Here is an 18,957-nt window from a genome sequence, read left to right as displayed (position 1 = left end):
AGAGAAAATCAACAAGGCAAAAAGTTGGTTCTTTAAAAAGATTAACAAAATCGACAAAACACTGGGAAACTTAACAAAAATATAGAAAGAGAAGATGTGATTTGAAATTAAAAGGGTGATATCACAAATGAAACAAGAATAACAATATATTACTACGAATGATTGTACTCCAAGAAGTTTGAAGACCTAGATGAAATGGACACATTTCTAGAAACACACCATATATCCAAATTAAAAGACTGATATGGAAGACCTCAACAGACCTATCCCAAAATAAGCCAGGTCATTCAAAGACTTCCAGTGGAAAAAAGGCCAAGACCAAATGGCTTCATTATGGAATTCTATCAAGTATTCAGAGAAGATCTGTGATCATTTCTACACATACTATTACAGAATATAGAAAAGGTCAGTAAACTCATTTTATGAAGTGAGTAACCATGATACTGAAACCGGAACCAGACTCCACAGAGATATAAAATAACAGACCAATATCCCTTATGAATACAGATGCAAAAATTCTCAACAAAACCTAGGCCAATAGAATCCAACTCCCTCTCTCTATATATTGTATTATTATACATGTTATATATATCTAATGATTGAGTGGAATTTATACTAGGTATGAAAATCAGGGTCAACATTAGAAAAAGAATATATTCCACCATATAAAAAACCCCCAAAATAAAGAACCACACAATCATATCAATTGACACAGAAAAGGCATTTGATGATACCCAACACTCGTTCCTGACACTCCACAAAAGAGGGATAGAAGGGTAATCTCTCACTGTTTGTAGATGATATGATTTTATATGTAGAAATCCCCAAAGACTTGACCAAAAAAAAAAAAAAAAAGTTGGAAACAATGGAAAGATTTCGCTACATGGCAGGATTCAGGATTCCAAAAACCAAACTCAGTGCCATTTAGTGCCTCCTGACTCATAACAACCATTTAGGACAAGGTAGAACTTCCCCTGTGGGTTTCTGAGATTGAACTCTTCAGGGGTTCAATTCTACTTGAACCAAGATCAGTAGGATTCCTGTATATTAATGAAGAGAGCCCTGAAAAAGTGATAAAGAAAACAATACCCTTTATAATAGCCACATAAAAGATGCAGTACTTAAAAAGAAACCTAATGAGAGAAACAAAAAACTTTTACAAAGAAAATTACAGGACACTACTATAAGAAACCATATAGTTTTTGGGTCTTTGATGCCTGATACCTGATTCCATCAACACCTCATGATCACACAGGCTGGTGTGCTTTTTCCAAGTGGACTTTGTTGCTTCTCAGCTAGATGGCCGCTTGTTTATCTTCAAGCCTTTAAGGCCTCTGGACATTATATCTTTTGATAAGTGGGCACCATTAGCTTTCTTCACTACAGTTTCTTATGTACCCATTTTGTCTTCAGGAATCATGTTGGGAAGGTGAGCATCACGGAATGCCAAGTTATTAGAACAAAGTGTTCTTGCATTGAGGGAGTATTTGAATAGAGGCCCAAAACCCATCTGCTACCTTAATATTTAACATATGTACATAGATCTATTTCCATATCCTTACATATAAATACATTGACATATGTACATGCCTGTATTTAGATCTCTATGAATGTCCTTTGCCTCCTAGTTCTTTCCTCTATTTCCTTTTACTGTCCTCTTGTCCCACTATCAAGTTCTGCCTTCATTAGGGTTTCAGTAATTCCTCTCAGCTATATTGCCCTTTTGCACACCCCACCAGGCATCCTATACCCTCCTAGCCATCAATTTCAGATCACTTGTTGTTCCCTTGTCCCTGAGTTGGTTGACACTACAACATTATTCTAAGTGCCATATTGTACTTTTAACATTTCCTCCATAGACCTTGTAAAATCTGGGCAATTGACTTAAACTCTCTGTTTCCTTGTCTGTAAAATGGTGTGGTCATTAGTACCTACCTCATAGAATGTCAGAAAGGAATAAATTGAATAATTTGTAGTTCTTAACCAAGTGTCTGGTGCTTATTTGGTGTTAGTTACTTTCTGCCTTCTTTGCTCTGTATTGCCAGGCCCCTTCATCCACCCTTGCTTGTGGAAATCAAATTCTCTTCCACAAAGCCTTCCTTGATTTCATTTCCTGCTACAAGAGGGTGGGGGATTTGGAGAGGCATCAGTGAAGAGAAGTATTGACCTAAGCCACTGCTTTGGTCAGAAATATGTTGGAGGTGAAATCTGAGGTTTTGCACTTGGAGTTTGGGCATTTGTGTTGGAGGTGCAAAAATGACAAGAAGCTGTGGGTAAACTAATAGCACTTGCTTCCTTCCCTTCCTCTTCAATTGTCCTTACCATTGATCAGTGCTGTAAATTGAAATCACACAGCAACCATGGCTGGGAAAGAGACGTGTGTGTGTGTGTGTGTGTGTGTGTGTGTTGTTTCTAGCCTATGTTTCCTGACCTAATTGTGTACGTGCAGTCATCCCAGTGTTTCAGCAAAAGGAGATGAGAATAGGGTGCAGGCATTGAGAGAGATTTGGCAGTAAGAAGACTCTTTACTGTGTATTGTGAAAGGTCACCCAGGTGGCTTGGGCTGCTGTGCTCTGAGGGTAACAACTAGACTTGTTTTTATCCAGACTTTATTCCAGGAATAGGGAGGCATAGCTATCCCAAGCTTCATCACTTAAATCCACAGAGGCCACAAGGCAGAGAGAACACTAAGGAACATAGTCTACATTCCCTTGAAGTCCAGATTACAGGAGTTCTAAGGAGGTGTTTCTGAAGCACCTGGATTTATCTCCAGAGTCCAGTTCATAAGGTCTGGGTGGGGTCTGGATGTATTTAATTTAATCCTCATCCTAGGTGATGCTGATAAACATGGAAATTTAAGAATCATCATCCATTTGATCATAAACTCATGTTGAAAAGCTAAAATCAGAACCCTCCATGATGGGCTTTTCATGAAAAGGGTAGAAATGGGGACATTGAGGGTATGTTGAGCAAGCAAGGAGCAGCATGAGGGCACTCACCCATACTCTTGGAAAAGGAGCCAATGGGGGAATTTCTCAAAGGCTCTTGCTTTATATCTTTAGAGGCTGTGATGATTAGGAATCCCTAGACAGTACTGGGTAAGGGGAGGGGCAGAGCCCAGTCTACAGTCTATCAATTGGATCAAAGTCAGATGACATCTTCTTGGTGTCATATGTTTGTGTGTGTAGTATGTGTATGAGAGAGAGAGAGAGAGAGAGAGAGAGAGAGAGAGAGAGAGAGAGAGAGAGAGGAGTTGAATTGTCTTTGGCCCTTCACCTTCTGCTGGAGTTGGATTGTTCATCTGGTTCCTTCATCTCCCATTGCATCAGCTGGCCAGTCCCAGGAGCTGTCAGCAGACTACCAATGGTGGATTCATTTGGCTGACTTCGAACCTCTGTATCCACCAGCCCATGCCCTGCTCCAACTGTCTCTGCTTCATCATCCTGATTCCTGTTCATCAGCTTCCATGAGTCAGGGGAAACCTGACCTGAACCAGACTGCACTATTTCTACAACTGTGTAAGCCATTTCTTGATATAACTCCCTTTCTATAAATAAAAACATAAACATCACTGTTTTTGCTTCTCTAGAGAACCTAATCTAGAGGCAAACCTGGAGACAATGATTTGAGGACAACTAGGATAGAAGCATTAGTGTTTCAGTGGTAAAATTCTTACCATCTTCTCAACCAACGCACCTCAAGCATAGCTACCACCCGTCTGTTAATGGTGGCTTGTGTCCTGCTGTGATACTGAACAGGTTTCCATGGAGCTTGTAGAATAAGACAGACTAGACAGAAATGTTTGGTGGTTTACTGTAGAAAACAATTCAGTATAAACCCTATGGATCATGACATTCCCATCCACAACTGATCATAGGGGATAGTAAAGACCAGGCAGCATTGTGTTCCATTGTGCACTGGTTCATCATTGGTCAGAAAGTTGACAGCAACTATCAGCAACAAGTTCAAGTAAATCTAAGAACCATGTGTCAGGAAGTGGGGAAGTGAGGTACTAAAAGGAACGACTCCAGTACAGGTTCATTAATGAGCAGATAACACCAGGGATCTCTGCGAGGGGTGTGGAACACACTTCACAATTGTCCCCCCTGAGGAGCCGGGACTCTGGGGTCTTCATTACTCAACTCCCATTCACCATTGTATGATAGCTGCTATCAGGTGTATTACTTTCCCAGCATTTCTGACTTGCCCCACTAAGGCTGAGAGAACGTCCTCAAGTGGAGAAAAGCATGTATTGGAAAGGTAAATGTCAAAGAGATAAGAGTAGGACAGTCACAGCATCTGCTATAACTGTGACAACCCTTCCGCCCCACTTATAACACTTGACATTTAAACATATTTCTTTGCCGTGCATCATTGTAATTGATTAAAAACAACTAAATCATGTGGGCAGTAGAATACAATGATTATGGCGGTTAGATTTCATGTCAACTTGAACCTGTGTGAAAGTGTAGAGGTGGATGGAGTCCATCCTTAGGAATATGGCCTTTCTGTAAGATACACACTGGGGACTTTTCTTCCTATGTGGCCCTTTGCCTTCCTCCTTGCTGGGATTCTTTATCTCCTTCCAGGGGCAGCCCCAGGTGGGCTGTTGACCTTGGGAGCCAACCTGGGAGCTATTGGTGTCCTGCCATGTTCCCACTAACCTTGGATCCATGAGACTCTGCACTCACTAGTGTGGGTAGCATCGGACCCATGGACTTGAGTTGGATTGGGCTGGGACTCCTTCTTGATATAAAATTATTTCTTGATATAAAGTTATTTCTGATACATATATTAATGTCACTGGCTTTACTTCTCTAGATAACTCAGACTAACACAATGGTGATGTGTGGGGACTCTGTAGCCAGAATGCCCTGGATCACCCATTCATCTTCTTCCTAGTGCAACGCTGTTGAACAAACACTTTTACCTTTCTTAACCTCTTTCCATATCTCTAAAATGAGAATCATGACTGCTTCTACTTCTTAGGGTTATCATGAGGTTTAAATGAGGAAATGCACCTAAAATTCCTAGTAGAATGTCTGAGATATAAGGGGATCCAACCCATGTGTTTCCCTTTCCAAACCTTTCCCTTTGCTTATCTCATATGCTCTACAGCATATATCGCACCTAAGTGTGTGGCACCAAGGCAATGTTCAGCAAATGTTTCTAATGTGAAAGGCGTAAAGGGGAATGCACCCTGGAGAAAGGTCCAGGTCCTTATAAAGAAGTGGAAGGATATGCCATTGAAAACCATGCAAAATCTAGAAAAATGTGCTGCAGGGAGAGGTACTGCCAAAGTTCACATGCAGGAAACAGAAACAAAGAAGGTTTTTATTCTGTTGTACTTGTGTGCAGTTGAGTTGATTCTGATGCCACACGTTTCCATGGCTGTAATCTTTATGGGAGCGGATGGCCGGAGCTTTCCCCCTATAGAACAGCTAGTGAGTTTGAATTGCTGACCTTTTGGTTAGCAGCAAATAGCTTAACCACCGCACCACCAGGCTTCCTTCCTGGAGAGGAAGGTGGTGTTTTTTAGATTAGATTTTGAATGATGGGGGTAACTATTGATGTATGAGAGAAGAGAAGAGAGGTACAATGGGAAGGAGAGAAGGTACAATGGGCAAAGATTTGGTAGTGGGACATAATAGACTTCCCGTGTATTAGATACTGAGCAAAGTGATTTCTTTGTGTGCTTTGCCCATAGAACCTCACAACAATCTTTTAAGGTAGGTGCTATTAGTTACTGTCTTCAAGGTTAGTCAATTGAGGCACAGATAAATTTAGTAACTTGCCTCAGGCTTCACAGGCAGAAAATGATGGAGGTTAGAGGGAAGCTCAGATTTGTCTGACTCCAAAGCCCAGTCCATAATTGGTAGCAGCTATAATAAAATTACTAATGATAAGAACTATTATTATTATTGTGGGATGGTCAGCTCCCACTGTGAATTCAATTCAACAAAGATTGAGCACCTACCGCTATTATGTGTTATTATCTTAGTGGGGAGCAGTTGTGGCCTGAATCTTCGGAAAGTCTCTTTGTTGCTGAGCATCCTGGGAATTTCCCTTTGATTCTCCCTAATTATTTCTCAAAGCTCTGGGTTTGGTTCATATGATCATGACTTCAAGTTTCGATTCCCTATCAGCACATGACACGAGTTGCCATTGTTTAATTGTAAGCTGCATTTGTGATGAATGTTGGATAATCTGAACAAAAGCACAGGAAAAATAATTAGAGGGAACCAAAGAGAAGAGGCTCGCAGCCTTCAACAAAGGGCTTCAAAGGTTTCTAGGACTCCGTATTTTGATCATTGTCTAAATGCAAATGAATGACTCCATCAAATCATAGGCAGCTTGTCACAGTGCAGGTTATTTAGCTAGTTAATTAAAAGTCTGAGAGAGCCGGTGCTGCTCAGCAGTGGGCTCTAAAGATAACTAAACCTGTGTTCTGACCAGGCACGTTAATTTAAACTAAGTGACCTCAATTGGGTAATGGCTACAAGTTCAATTTCAAGATGCGTTATAATTAGTCCCAGATGGATCTTAATTGTTCTTTCAGTAAACTGACGGGAGCAGAGGGGGAAAGAGAAATGCCCACGCCCATAGTAAAAGTTATGAGCCATACATTGCAAAAGCTTATTGGAGCAGAGCATCGTTAATGTATAACGAGGGTTCCATTGTTGCCATTTCCACTTGCACTCTTTTAGATGTGGCCCATGAACTGGTCTAGTTCTTTTGTAAGGACTAGATTTCAGCACTCTTAACCATGAAGTCTCATATTTTCACCTTCTTATGTCTGAGGAACCTACCTTAGAGGATCAAAGGAGGTAATTTTCCAGGAATCTTTGAAAATATGTGGAAACCCTTAGAAGGCAGTATTTATTATTTTTTATTAATCATTTTATTGGGTCGCTCTTACAGATCTTACAACAATCCATAATTTAATTGTATCAAGCACACTTGTACATATGTTGCAATCATCATTGCCAAAATGTTTTCTTTCTACTTTAACCTTTGGTATCAGCTCTTCTTCCCCCGCTTCCCCGCCCTTCTACCCTCCTGAATTTTTGATCAATTATATATTATTATTGTTATTTCATATCGTATACCATCCGCTGTCTCCCGCCACCCATATCTCCATTATTTGTCCCTCTCTGGTGTGTGTGTGTGTATATGTTATATCCAACCTTGTGATCAGACACCCCTTGATCACACAGGCTGGTGTGCTTCTTCCATGTAGGCTTTGTGTTTCTCAGCTAGATGGCTGCTTGTTTACCTTTAAGACTTTCAGACCCCAGACGCTATATCTTTTGATATCTGGGCACCATCTGCTTTCTTTACCACACCTGCTTAGGTATCTACTTTGTCTTCCATGATCATATCAGGAAGTGAGTATTAAAGAGTTCTAGGTTCCCTCCAAAGCCCTAAGGATGATATTCCTGCTCAGAGCAGCCAATGCACAGAGAGGACCATTGGGTTGACCCCACCAAGAGACACAATGTCCATCACTGACCCATAGTGTGTTGGGGGACAACACTGGAGACAGCGTGATCCCACCACGCATGGGCAAAACACTAAGAGCATGCAACAGAGCAGCAAGTGGAGCAAAGCAATGAAGTCCCCGGGGAATACCAAAAATAGACTTTGGGGCCAGGGCATAGCATCCTATCAGACTAGACCAGAAAGCATTCCTAATGGTCAACAAACAAACCTGGAACTATTTATAGGCTTTTGTATTTTTGTCTTTGTTTTTTATTGTTTTGTTTTGCTTTGTCTACTTTTGTTATTGTCTCTTCATGTCTATCTAGATAAGATAGGTGGGGTAAACAATCTGGAGGAGAAAACAATGGGACCAAAGGTTCCAGGAAACATGTGAGAAGAGGAGGTGGGGGAAAGGATGGGGAGTGTTAACAAACCTAGGGACAGGGGAACAAGTGATCTGGCGAGGAGGGCATAGAATGCCTGGTGGGGCTTGATCAAGGGCAAAGTAGACAAGAGGAACTACTGAAAGCTGAATGAAGGATGAACATGATAGTGGGACAAGAGGAAAGTAAAAGGAAATAGAGGAAAGAATTAGGAGGCAAAGGTCATTTATAGAGGTCTAAATACAGGCATGTACATATGTAAATGTATTTATATAGAAGGATAAGGAAATAGATCTATGTACATATATTTACATGTTAAGTATTAAGGTAGCAGATGGACATTGGGCCTCAACTCAAGTACTCCATCAACGCAAGAACATTTTGTTCTAATAATCGGCATTCTGTGATGCTCACCTTCCCGACGCAATTGCTGAAGACCAACCGGGTGCATAAGCAAATGTGGTGAAGAAAGCTGAGGGTGCCGGCTATCAAAAGATATAGCATCTGGGGGTCTTAAAGACCTGAAGATAAACAAGCAGCCATCTAGCTGAGAGACAACAAAACCCACATGGAAGAAGCACACCGGCCTGTCCCGAATCGATTGCTGAAGACAAAGTAGGTGCATAAGCAAATGTGGTGAAGAACGCTGATGGTGCATGGCTATCAAAAGATATAGCGTCTTGGGTCTTAAAGGCTTGAAGGTTAAAAAAAACCGGTCATCTAGCTCAGAAGCAACAAAGCCCACATGGAAGAAGCACACCAGCCTGTGTGACCACGAGATGTCGAAGGGATCAGGTATCAGGCGTCAAAGAACAAAAAAATCATATCATTGTAAATGAGGGTGAGTGCAGAATGGAGCCCCCAACCCATCTGTAGGCAACTGGACACCCCCATACAGAAGGGTGGCAGGGAGGAACAAGCCAGTCAGGGTGCAGTGTTGCACTGACAAAACATACAACTTTCCTCAAGTTCTTTATTGCTTCCTCCCCCTCCCCCACGGTATCATGACCCCAATTCTACCTTGAAAATCTGGTTAGACCAGAGCATGTGCACTGGTATAGATAATAGCTGGAAACACAAGGAATCCAGGATGATAAACCCTGAAGTACCAAAATTGAGTGTAGCAATACCAGGAGGGGAAAGGGAAGGTAGGGGGAGCAAGGGGGAACTGATCACAATGATCTACTTATAACCCCCTCCCTGGGGGATGGACAACAGAAAAGTGGGTGAAGGGAGACAGAGGTCAGTATAACACATTAAAAAATAATAATTTATAATTTATCAAGGTTTCATGAGGCAGGAAGGGTGGGGGGATGAGCTGATATCAAGGGCTCAAGTAGAAAGGAAATGTTCTGAAAATGATGATGGCAACCAATGTACAAATGTGCTTGACAAAATGGATGTATGTATGGATTATGATAAGAGCTGTATGAGCCCCCAATAAAATAATTTTTTTTCTAAAAGAGTGCCAGGTTATTAGAACAAAGTGTTCTTGTGTTTAGGGAGGTCTTGAGTAGAGGCCCAAGGTCCATTTGCTATCTTAATACTTAACATATAAATATATGTACATTGACCTATATCCATATCATTATAGATTAATGTTTACTTATATACATGCCTATACTTATATCTCTATAAATGTCTTTTGCCTCCTGGTTCTTTCCTCCATTTCCTTTCACCTTTCTCCTGTCCCACTCTCATGCGTACCCTCCATTCAGCTCTCAGTTATACCTCTCAGATACATTGTACTTGATCAGACTCCTCCGGGCATTCTACGCCTTCTCATCATCAATTTTAGATCTCTTATGGTTCCCCATCCCTGAGTTTGTTGGCTCCCCTTTCCCCCTCCCACCCCTTCCTCTCTCATGTCTCCCGGAACCACTAGTCCTATTGTTTTCTCCTCAGGATTGTTTATTCTGCCTAACTTATATAGATAGACATGGAGCGAATAAAAAGAAAGGAAAAAAGAAGCAACACAAAACAAAAGCTTATAAATACTTCCAGGTCTGTCTGTGACCCTTATGAATGTTTTCCCATTTGGTCTGATGAGGTCCCAAACCCTGCCCCCGACTCAGAAGTCTATTTTCAGGGTTCCTTGGGGACTTCATTACTTGCTCCCCATGCTTACAAGGCAATATTTATTCTTGCTGTAATTCGGGTAAGTTGCCTAATAAAAATTATTTTAGTGTACTCTATGTTATGCCTAGAAGTCCTGGTGGTGTTAAGTGCTTGGCTGCTCACTAAAAGATTGCCTATTCAAACCAGTGGCTCCAGAGGAGAAAGACCTGGTGACCTGCTCCTGTGAAGATTTTAGTCTAGAAAACTCTATGGGGCAGTTCCTCTTAGACACTTGGGCTCATCATGAGTCATTCTCGATTTGATGCACCTAATACCAGTCACAGGAAGTTTATATGCTTCTTTTCCCTTTCCCTTTAGATTCTACCATAAACCCCAAATGTATAAGGGTTACAGTGGACAATACACTTAGTACATATCTCTCTGATGGTGCCCACAAAGTCAAACCAAACTCTTACCATTCAATAGATTCTGATGCCTGGTGACCACACCTGTTAACTAATAGATCTGTTCCACCGGGATTTCTTGACTGAAAACCTCATGGAAGCAGATAGGCAAGTTTTTCTTCTGTTGTCCTACTGGGTGGATTCAAACCAACAACCTTAGGCTAGGAGCTGATCACAAATCACTTATGCCACCCGGGTTGCATGTCTAATACTATATGATAATCTAATTTTTTAGGAGATACACCCACAGAGCTGAAAATTTATTTTGGCTTTGTGGGCTTTTGTAAGAAGGCAGAGAATATACCAAATTGTTCTCTATCCATGTTAATATAACTCTTTCCATTGAAATTAGGGGCTGGCATAGGACGGTAGTACCATAAGGTTAGTGTAACTCACAGTGAGAGTAGGCTGTCTTGGCCTTGACCGATTTTCTCTTTTACAGTCATGCTTGGGTTTCCCTTCAGTGGCCTGGTACATTTTATTGGCTCATACCTTCCCAAATCCTGGAAGTCATACTGAAAAATTCACAGTCACTAAGCTGATTCTGATTCATGGTGACCCTATAGGACAGGGTAGAACTGCTTCTGTGGGTTTTTGAGACTTTACATCTTCATGGGAGTAGACAATCTAGGTGAAGTTGTATAAAAGATAAAACACCTGTAAAAAATCATAAGCCAGTACAAAGCCCTGGAAGATCAAGATTTTAGCCATTTGAGAATGCACAAAATAACTGCATTTTAAGTTGCTCTTATTTCTTTAATGGGAATTGTATTCTGATACCCATTTCTGATCTCCTTAATGGAATTATAAGTATCTCAAACAGCAATTAAGAACCTTGGCTTATTGACAGTGATCATAACTATTTATCCTTCAACCCAACCAAAATTCAATAAAGGCACTTGTTTTTAAGTCAAAATGTATGCTTTCACTTGTTAGAACAGCCAAGCAAATAATGGCACTGTATCTTCCAGAATTTCATTGTTACCTAACAGCTGGGTCTTTGCAGAAAAGCACTTGAGGTCATAATGAAGACAAAGAAACAATAAGTTCGGTCCACATCCCCCTCATCATTTGGGCGCACCCACACTTTGCAGGGAGCATCAGACGAAAAAGCTTGGCTGAGATTTTGCAAAGATGTAAAGTCATAGGCTTAGCAATCGCTTCTAGAATTCTCCCTGGGGAGGCCTGTTGAAAATGTGCCGTTAGTCAAAACCAAACATTTGCAATCCATACAAGACTGGGATTATTTTCCAAATGACAAGTGTCAGGACTTTCCCCCACCCTGCAAAATGAAGGACACTTATTGATTTCATTCAACAAATATGCATTTAGCACTTCCTTGATGCCAGGCTGTTTTAGGTGCTGGTGATACAGCAGTGAACTAAACACACACAAAAATCCCTGACTTCATAATGCCTTTATTTTACTTAAATTGTCTAGAGATCATTTCCTCCTGTGACTTCCAATATATTTTTATTTATTCTTTGCCCCTAAGCTTACTAATTTTTAAAAACTAAATTTATTATGTGTCCTAATAAGACTATAACCCATTCAGGACACTGGCCAGTTTTATACCCAAACCAAACTCACTGCTATCAAGTCAATTCTGCTTTATAGCCTCCCAATAAGGCAGCGTAGACCTGCCCCTGTGAGTTTCTGAGATTGTAACTCTTTATTGGAGTTGAAAACCTCCTGTTCAGATACTGGTAGTTTCGAACTTCTAAGTTTGCAGTTGTGCAGCCCAACCCAGTATGTACAGCATTTAGTACAGCTATTCAGTGATTGTTTGGATGATAAGAAAAGAAAGGATCTCAAATACAGGGGAGAAAATAGATGAAAAGTGATAATAACCTCAATTCTTATCTTTCTGGAATTTCATATGGGGGCAGTGGTGGTTCGTTGGTACAATCTGTGCCGTCCGTGTAGGAAATCCGGGATTGTGTTTGGCCAGTGCATCTCATGTCAAGCCACCACCCCTCTGTCAGTGGAGGCTGGTATGCTGCGATGCTGCTGAATGGTTGCATTGGCGCTTCAGACAAACTCTGAAGAAAGGCCTGGCATTGTTGCAAACCAGCCAGTGAAAAAATCCTGTGAATGACAAGTCTGATCCCCAAGCCGATGGGGCAGCCTTCTGTTGCAGGCTGACTCAAGAGCAGACAGCTGCGCGCTTTCATGAATTGGCTATCTTTACCTCAACACTAATTCTAGGACCTAATTAAACTCTTAGCTACTAACTGAAAGGTCGGTGGTTCCATTCTACCCAGAGGCACCTGGGGAGAAAGGTTTGGTGATCTACTTCTGAAAGGTCACAGCCATTGAAAACCCGATGGAGCGTAGTTCAGTTTTGACACACATGGGATTTCCCTGATCTGGGAGCAACTCAAGGAGCCACGGTGGCATAATGAGTTCCACCGTGGGCTGCTAAGTGACAAGTCAGCGTCACCAGGTTCGTTCTACTCACTCTATAGGGCCTCTAAAGAGTCAGAGTGCACTCATTGGCAGTGACTTTGGTTTTTGCAGAGTGACTAACTGACTGGAGATGGAAAGTGGGGTGGGGGAGGGAAGGAAAGTGGCCTATTCCGGGAAATTCCTGTGTAGGTGTCTATTGTATTCATGGCATGAACATTGGTTAGGTTAGTAGTTGTGTGGCCATTATAGTATGACGTACATTAGTTCCACTCTCCATGCCTCAGTTTCATCATTTTAAACCGAAGTAGTAGTTGAATCCCTAAGCAAATATTTCTCATTTCAGATTACTGCAGTGTCTGGTGAGGATAAAAACCATATCAAGAAAGGGAACTTTAGATAATATAAAAATATAGCCTACGTCTTTGCTGGTATCAGGTTTCTTCCACTCTGTTTTATTCTCAATTTCCTAATTGGCAATGCTTACTAACGTTCACCCTGTCAAGTAGGGCTTCTATCAATATTAGTTACCATCAAGTTGCTCCCTTCTTACTATGTTAGAGTAGAACTGAGTCCCACAGAGTTTTCAATGGTTGTGATTTTTTGGAAGTAGATTGTCAAGCCTATCTTTCAAGGTGCCTTCTGGTGGGTTTGAACAACCAACCTCTCAGTTAGTCACCAGTGCTTAACCATTTGTATCACCCAGGGACTTCTCGTGCATAATCGAATATAAATCTCCACCTACTTCCACCAAACCAGATGATTTTTTTTTTTTTATCCTTCAAGACTCAGGTCAATCAAATATCCAGAGGAAAAGCCTTTCCTGATCTCTGAGTCAGATTGAATTAGGCATACTTCTTCTGCATCTCCATAATGATCTGTATTCCCTTCTGTTCACTGCATGTATCACCCTAGACTGCGATCATCTGTTTACTTGCCTGCTCCCCTGCTTTAGGCTTGAGGGCTGTGACCATGTCTTATTGGTTTGCAGTCTTTCTTTACATCTTCTACTAATTCTTATCCAGGACTGCAGACATAGGCTGCATGGATAGGAATGCCATTATGTTTTCAAGGAGGACTTGAAACTAGCTCTTTACATTTCAGTAAATCTACTGGTTTGTGCAAAAGAGCCCGTCCTCTGTTTCTCACCCCACCCTCATGCACTTAAGAAGATAGATAAAGCCATTCGCTTGTGTCTCTCACTTCAAATATTATTTCTATTTTAGTAGATTCTGTGAAGAGGATACTCGAGTAATGGGACCCTTTTCAGTTTCCACAAAGAGCTGAATCGGAGCTAGTCCTGTTTATACAGTCTTTGTTAGGTATGCTGGGTCCTGTTGTAATGAGATATTCTGTCCCTCTCTGGTGTACAGTCATGGGAAATTCATCTTCATCTGAAGATTTTTACCTAAGCTCTGAGCACAGCAAATAATCTGGAACTAAAACAGACAAACAAACAAAAAACGTTTGCAGACAGAACAACTTTCTCTATTTGGGGAAACCATACCTTGTTCTAGTGACTCATCAATCCCCTACTCCCTGGGCCATTATTAGGATTGCACTTTTTCTTTACAAAACACACTTTGATGGATGTCATTGGCTTATCATATATCATTTTTGACATGAATTAAGAAAGTTAAAGTATGTGTTGTAAGTTGTTGAGTGGTAAGGCTTTAAAAGAAAGTGTCTAGGATTTCACGTATCTTGTTCTTTTTGTGTGGTACCTAGGTGGTGCAAGCTATTTGTGGCTGACTACAGACCTAAAAGTTGGCAGTTTGAACCCACCTAATGGCAGCATGAAAGAAAGGCCAGGTGAGCTGATTTTTAAAGATACCAACAAGAAAACATTATGGAGCAATTCTTCTCTATAACACATGGGGTTACCATTAGTCAGAATCAATTTTATGGCAATAGGCATCCTTTTGTGAGTTCAAGTTCACTTGTCCTAGTTTAACAAGCAGGGTGTTGCAGTTGAGGCTGTAGTAGACATAGTCTTTGGGGAAGTGTACCATTGAGAAGTTTTCTGAAGCTAAATCTTTCTCCTACTTAGTTCCAATATCATGCACTTAGTTTTCACTCTATTTTCCACACGTTGGGTGTGAGCAGTAGCCTATAACTTTTCTGAGGAAGAAAGATGAACAATGTTCTATTCCCTGATGGAAGCAAATTCTTGAGGATTCAGGACTGGGCCTGCTGCCATCTGTTATTGATGTGACTATGGCAGAAGAGTTAACTGCTCTGTTGGGAGCTGTCCTTTCCTGCCATTCCTTGCAATTTTCTCCGAATTGCTTGATGGCGGTTGCTATGGACACCAAATAGTGAAGGGGCTTGGGTCAGAGTTTGAAGGATTGTGTTGTGCTTGAGTGGGTGAGACTAAAATTAAGTTAATGCGTATAAATATAAGGTGTGCTTCTTTCTTTTGTGCCTTAGAGAAATCTGCATCAAGACAATCTATCAAGCAACAATTGATTTTATATTGGGCAGGTAAGAGAGAGGTGGAGCAATTTATTGAGTAGGAGGTTCTCAAGTTAAGCACAGGCAGTAGTTTGAAATGGGTTAAGAGAAGGGAAAAGGGCTCTTAGCTGTTGGAGAGATAGCAGTGATGGCCAGGTACTTATGAGTGGCCATTAAGAAGCTTGTGATAGTACCCTCTTTTATTGTCCAGTTCATTGCTTAAATGTCCCTGGATCCCCATCTTTTAATCTAAGGCACAATGTTACTGAAGTGTTTTCTATTTTGGTCCTTTCCTCTTATTTACCTCCAAGTATGTTTTTCTTTTGGATAGCATCATTTCAAGGCTCTGATTTGGCATGAATTAAGAAAGTTTCTCCTAATGATCCTTTTATGTTTACCCATTCTTAAGATTGGCAGGCACATTTTTAGCCAATGCTGAACTCTAAAAAGGATACACCTGTGATAGTTAAGGGCTTATGTCAACTTGGATGAGCCAGGATTCTCAGTGGTTTAGCAGGTAAGACCTAGTAATCACCCATGATGTGATCTAATACAATGTAATTATTTCCATAATGAAATCTGATATGAATAGCCAATCAGTTGCAAGAAAATTAGGATGGAATATAACAGCCTTAAAAACATCACAGCCCAGGTTCAATCAATTGAAAGGAAGTTTCCTCAGTGATTTGACCTACTTCCAACATATGTAGATACTTTGGGAGAGTTTTCTTGTCTTTTCCTGGGTCTGGATCCTATTAGTATTCCAACAGTCGGTTCTTGGGACTTAAGCCAGCAGTCGGCTATCTTATCTGCAGACTTTAGTTTCATTTGCTTCTGCAGCAATAGCCTATCATCTTCTTGCTGATCATCAGCCTCTGTGCTACTTGAGTCAGGAGAAATCTCCAGGCTAACATCTGACCCATGGACTTGCCTGCTTATACAACTGTGTGAGCCATTTTCTTGATATAAATTGCTCTCTGTATATACATATATGTCTCATTGTTTTGTTTTTCTAGCAAGCACAGCCGAAGACACTGTCCTTCCTGATCCTGTCCTCAATAATAATCCAATTATGCATAGAGCCAGGGCTACCTCTGTTGGAACAAATAAAGGCATGCAAACAATTTAAGTCATACCACTTATGTTTGAATATAATACCTTTTTAAACGGCCAATGAACCCCATTACATGGGTCCCGAAGGTTCACATAAGCACTAGGCTGGTAAACAAAAGGTGATGATTTGAATCTACCTAGAGGCATATCTGGTGATATACTTCCAAAAGATGATAGCTGTTGAAAACTCTATGGAGAGTAAATCTACTCTGAGACACATGGAATTGCTATGAGTTGGAATTGACGTGGGAGTAACTGGTAATGCCACTATGATAGGTCACCTCTGATTGGCCTACAGACATATGATCAAAACATGTGTCACTCTATTGAGGGCACTCACAAATCTAAACCTTGAAGATGGCCATAGAAATGTCTGGGGAGGGGCCATGTATTGACCACTCTCACAGATTTGGTAAAGGCGTTTCATTTAAATTTTTGGCTAGGTTAATCTTGTTTTCTTGAGAACATCTAAAATTAGAGTTGGAACTTAAATGCTTTTTTGGTTCTTCAGCTTCAAAGACCATATCTTTCTTTCCTTATTCATCTTCTTTCCCTTCAGCAATGAGGTGCTTTGACTCTAACTATAATTCTGAGTATTTGTAGAATTGTTCTCTCTGAGATCTTAGAACACCTTAGAGACGCTGTCTGATTCATTCCGACATCATACTAGTAGGGTAGGGTAAGATTTTAATATTTTGTGGCTGAAGTTGAGATAATAAAAGGTGAAGTGGTTTGTGTCACTCAAAATGGTAACTCATGGTGCCCACATGGTCCTCCTTGCATGGCAGACCACATAGAATGTTCAGTAATGTTTATTATCAATTTTAATCATAAAATAACATGTGATGTAGTTATACACTGCTTAAATGTGATATTTCTGAGATTATACGAATACTAAGAACAGCATTATTTTACAAAATCTTTCTACATTGAATCACAACCTAAATAATAATTGAGTGAAAGCTTCTAAAATTGTTTCTCCATTTTCTTTAATTAATGCTTCTTTCTCTAAAAAGGTTTTGATATAGGTCCACAAATACAATTTACCATAATATTGTAGCTAAAACCCGAGACATTTTGACAAAATCAGTGACTATAAAAATTGGAAGCAACAAAAACAAGAGCATGTGTTTGTAGTAGTGCGGACAAAACCACGTGACTTCAAGCATCACTGTAGTTGGGTAAGAGCGATAACTCTGACTGGAGTTCATTGGAAGGTTCAAAACACAAATGATTAACATGGAGTTTTCGCCTTGCTTAAATACATGTAATTGGGGCTCATGAAGCATGTTTTTGTCATAGTTAGCTCTTTCTTGGGATATTGTGAATAATAAATTTCTACTGAAACACTGCACAAAAATTTTATAGTCATTTTGGTGCCACCTCTTCACCTGGTGCAGACCACATCCCCCCTCATCCCCTGGTGACACCCACTGGATAGTACTTAGATGTGTAGTCTTTGGCCTCACATTGGGATAGCTGAGAAGATATTTGGTCAATTACTACTCTTTTTAGGGTGGTGGTAGTACCCACACATTTGAGAGGCTGTTTGGTATGTAGATTGAAAACAATTCGGAGGGAAACTCGTGGTGCTTTACTACTAAGCTCTTCCACTTTAAAGCTCCACTTAGTGTCAGTAATTGTCCCTGATCTCCTCTAGTTCTGGTGTTGGCCCATTGAATGGTGCCCCTTTTTCTGTCCAGTTTTCATAATCTTTGAGTAGAGACAGTTTAACCTTATCAAATCTGCATTCAAGGAAAGCTGCTTCAACCACTGAAAAGATTAAGTGGTTGAGTGGTAACATAAAACGGATGCAGGGTTTTTAACCACACTCGGTGTCATCAAAGTCGAAACCTTGACATGAATCAATTAATGGCCTTTGCCCCTCACTGTTAGTGTTGTAACGAAGCCTCGTCTCCACATTTAAGTGTTTATGTTACTACTCAATTGTAGGAGTCCTGGTGACACAATGATGAAGCACTCGGTTGCTAATCAGAAGTCGGTGGTTGGAAACTACTAGCTGCTTCATTGGAGAACGATGTGACAGCCTTGGGAACCCTCTGGATCAGCTCCACTCCATCTTGCAGGTCGCTGTGAGTTGGACAAGACTTGTCATCCGTGGGTTTGGGGGCTTTTGTACTCTCGTTTTGCCTTGCTTGGTGTCTCTCTATAGGGAAACTTCAAGGTCTAAATTACTTTAAAGAATAGACTCTTATGGCAATGTGAACCTCAGTAACAACTAGCTCTTGTCTTGCTGTTGTAAACGGTTTTTTTTTTACAGTCCTCATGAAATCTTTTGTTGCAGCATCTGTTACAACCTAGGACAGGGCTCTGTAATCGTGCAGCTATGTGATGAACCTTCTAATGCCTACATTTTCATGGCTCTTATTTTAGGAAAATTTCCTAATAATGTACAATGATGGTTTAACAAAATCATTCATGTTTATAAGCAGTAGTTCTAACCTCTAGGACTTCATTAAGCTCAGTGTCTGCCATCCTGACCCACTAGGCCAAATAGAGCAGCCAGTCCACAGAGAGGACCACATGGCCAACCCCACTATGAGACGAGATGCTCCTCACTGGCCCATGGCCCTGCG

At 40.8% G+C, this 18,957-nt stretch overlaps 1 protein-coding gene across 1 annotated transcript in view; it reads right to left on the bottom strand.

Annotated features, from left to right (window-relative positions):
• The window catches only part of GRIA3 (glutamate ionotropic receptor AMPA type subunit 3), a 400,526-nt gene that overhangs the window by 167,631 nt on the left and 213,938 nt on the right, over positions 1-18,957 (bottom strand). The gene's annotated exons all lie outside the window — the stretch shown is intronic.

The sequence above is a fragment of the Echinops telfairi genome, unplaced genomic scaffold (assembly GCF_000313985.2).
Source record: "Echinops telfairi isolate 266 unplaced genomic scaffold, ASM31398v2 ScPeMD7_6080;HRSCAF=6971, whole genome shotgun sequence".
Classification (NCBI taxonomy): Eukaryota; Metazoa; Chordata; class Mammalia; order Afrosoricida; family Tenrecidae; genus Echinops; species Echinops telfairi.
This window is presented reverse-complemented; position numbering and strand designations above follow the sequence as displayed.